This window comes from Phocoena sinus, chromosome X (genome assembly GCF_008692025.1).
Source record: "Phocoena sinus isolate mPhoSin1 chromosome X, mPhoSin1.pri, whole genome shotgun sequence".
Classification (NCBI taxonomy): domain Eukaryota; kingdom Metazoa; phylum Chordata; class Mammalia; order Artiodactyla; family Phocoenidae; genus Phocoena; species Phocoena sinus.
Window position 1 is genome coordinate 34,512,583 of NC_045784.1, and position 3,907 is coordinate 34,516,489.

Consider the following 3,907-nt stretch of genomic DNA (forward strand, 5'->3'; position numbering starts at 1 on the left):
AATTCAGGATAAAATGTCAAACAGAATACCTTGTAAACCAAATTAAAAAAAAACTTTTAACAGCTTTATTGAGATGTAATTTTATATCATAAAATTTAATTGTTTTAACTGTACAATTAAATACTTTTTAGTAACTTTATAGTTTGTAACCATCACCAAAATCCACTTTTAGGACATTTCTATCACCCCAAAAAGATTCCTTCTACCCACTTTTAGTCAATCTCGATTCTCACTTCCAGCTCCAGGCAACCACTATCTAATTTCCATGTTTATAGATTTCCCAGTTCTCATACAACATGTAGTCTGTGTCTGTTTTCTTTCCCTTAGCAAAGAGTTCTTGAGGTTCATCCATGTTGTAGTATGTATCAGTCCTTTGTTCCTTTTTATTGCTGAATAAAATTCCATTGTATAGATATGCCACAATTTGTTTATTTACTCTTAAGTTGATGGGTATTTGGATTGTTTCAGTTTTTGACTACTATAAATAATGTTGCTATAAACATCCACATATAAGTCCTTTAGTGAACACTGCTTTCAATTTTCTTGGCTACATACTCAGGAGTAGAATTGCTGGGTCATGTGGTAAATGCATGTTTGCCTTTTCAAGAGACTGCCAAACTTTTTCCAAAGTTGCTGTACCATTTTACATATCTGCCAGTTCCCATTTCTCCATATCTTCCCTAACACTTTGCAGTGTCTGTCTGTCTTTCTTTTTTTTTTTTTTTTTTTTTTTTTGCGGTACGTGGGCCTCTCACTGCTGTGGCCTCTCCCGCTGCGGAGCACAGGCTCCGGACGCACAGGCTCAGTGGCCATGGCTCACGGGCCCAGCCGCTCCGCGGCACGTGGGATCTTCACGGACCAGGGCACGAACCCGTGTCCCCTGCATCGGCAGACAGACTCCCAACCACTGCGCCACCAGGGAAGCCTGGGTGTCTGTCTTTCTGATTGTAGCCATTCTTGTGGATGTAAGGTGGCATTTCATTTTATTTTTTATTTGCATTTCCCTAATGACTAATGATATTGAGCATCTTTCCATGTACATCTTAGCCAGTTTTATGTCTTCTTTGGTGAAACATTTATTAAAATCTTTTCCTTGTTTTTAAGTTTATTATTTGCCTGGCTATTGAGCTGTAAGACTTCTTTATATATTCTGTATATAAGACTTTTATCAGATATATAATTTGCAAATATTTTTTCTAGTCTATAACCTTTCTCCCAGTCTGGAATCTAGATTTTATGCATTCAATAGTATAATTATCACCAATTGTATGATTTTGTCCATGGAATGCACCAAATTTGAAGCAAATTGAATTAATGAGAAGGTGTGCTTTGGTAGAGCTCTGTTTCTAAGGTTTGAAATTGAAAAGGCAACTGCAATTGTCCAAGAGCTGGCAATAATTTAGTTACTTTAGAAACCCTGTAAATTAATCTTGACCACCAACTTGGACCAGGAGAAAAATTAAAGAAACAATATACAAGAGGACTAAATATATCCTGAAAAAACAAATCAGTACATTTAATACATGTCTCTACCACTGGTTTAAATTCCAGAAGCATTGAAAATCGTTTTGCCTCAATTATCTAGGGATTGGAAATCAAAGTATAAAACCATATTTTCCAAAATGATAAACTAAGGGTTTTCTGAGATAAGCATTTCTTATTTCAAAAGGAAAGCCACAGTTCTGGGGTTTAATTTCACAACTGAAATGTAAGTCATTTTATCTGCATCTGGATGATTTTATCAATGTAAAATAAAGCAGGTGGCTCAATTCAGCAAATATTTACTGAGCATCTGTTAAATGAGACCCTGTGCTAGGTGAGGCAGGGAATATTAGGACAAGAATAACTGTTCAATTGTGGTTTACTAAACAAGGTGACAGATAACCTAAGTGGTGAGATGTGCAGAATAATTTTATGAGCTGCTACGGATAAGCTCAATTCTGTATTCTGCTAGTGAAGAGTAAAACTGTGTAAGAGGATATAAAAATGAAACTCTTTCTGCCTCAGTTTTGTCTGAGTCCCCAAAGGACGAGAAAAACCAGTACATTACAAATACATTCATGTGCCTGAAGACTTGCAGAAGTAATGTTTTTCAATCTTCAGCCCATCATCTTTTTTGAAGACATATAAATGGTTTCAAGGGGCCCACTCAGCTTCACACCGACCTCTGGGTTTGGGAGACTGATGCCTGACCCTCTCAGAGACAAGTTCAAATGCTGAGAACAATTTTTTTCAATTATTAGTACATTTTCTTATGCAGAGGGAAGGACTGAACATGTGCATTTTATTATTTTATCTCTACTTTTCAGAAAGTGGGTATTTTGTTTGCTTATCCTACCAGTGTTTGAACATAAATATTAATATTTCCTCCCTTTTTACATAAAAGTTAGCATATGCATTGTATTACATCTTGACATTTTTACTTAATATATTTTAGAGTTTGTAGCACATCAGCACAGAAAATGCAGCCTCAATCTTTTCATAATTGCATAGCATTTATTGTGTGGATGTATCATAATTTCTTAAACCAATCCTAAGTTGATGGACATTGGGTGGCCTCCAAATTTTTATCTATTATCAAAGTTTTAAAAAAAACTACAATGAACAACCTTGCATATAAATTTTCTTATATATGTGCGTGTACACATTTGGTAGATAAATGTTCATTTTGATGTCTGTAAAAGTTTTCCAAGTCTCCTTAGGTCTTCTTAGAGACCCTGTATTATCTATATAATCTATTCAGCTACAAAAGAAACACTTGACAGAATAAGTGACATGTACGTGCACACATGTACATGTCCAGAAGAATTCTCGGGTCCAAACTGCATGTGTAATTTTGATGAATACTGCCAAATTGCCTTTCATAAGAGATATATTTACTATTTTCCACCAGAAATGTACACGGGTGCTTGTTTCTTTACAGAGAAGGCCGTAGTTTTCAATGAACTCAGTTGTTTTTTAACTAAAAAACAACAAACAAACAAAACTCCCAAAACCAAAAACTAGTTTTACAGACCCTCAGCTGGAATCAGGCTTTATTTTTTCCCTGTGTAGGCAAATTCATTCTTCTAATTTGCAGACAGGCAAACCCAAATGCAAATAAATTCTTTTCTAAATATAGGCCTCAAGTTATTACATTTTAAAACATCTTTTCTTCTGGTTTCTGCTAAAATTTCTGTTTATATGATCCATTTAACTGTTCCTCCTTAAAATTTTGAAATATTTGATCCATCAGGACAGAGTTGTGGTAGCTCCAAATGGAGATATAAGCTCATGTTAATACACACTGTTAAATCACTCCACTTCTTTAGTCAAAGAAGAAGTGTCCCTGGAAGCTAAACATTATCAAATTCTCCCTTACTGTCAGAAATATTACCAGAGATACAAAGAACTAAAACACCTCACATATTTACAATTTATCTTTCGTATGCTTTTCCACATAACTAAAAATTACTTAAAATACAAAATCACTCATTTAGGAAAAGATTTTTCAGATAATTTTCCCATAAAGAAAAATTGATTTTTTTCCAGAGGAAAACAAGCTTGGTGATACTATTAACATAGTTTATTTTAAAATAATGACATGAGGTTGATCAAAAATTTATAATGCTTTGATATATAACCCTATAAGAATAAGCAGAATTTGGGGTCCTATTAATGTGTAGTGTTATAACAATAACCATAATGACTCACATATTTATGGTGCTTTACAGTTTACAAAGCACTTCCATGTACATGATAATAATTGCAGCTGCCGTTGGTTATAAAAACCAGGTATTTTGATAAACTGTACACTAGAAACTATTAGTCTCTTTTCATCCAAGATGAGGGGAATGAAAACGCATTGTTTGCTTAAGGACAAAAAGCCAGTGAGTGGTAAATCATAGAGACGGGAAGTAGAATGGTA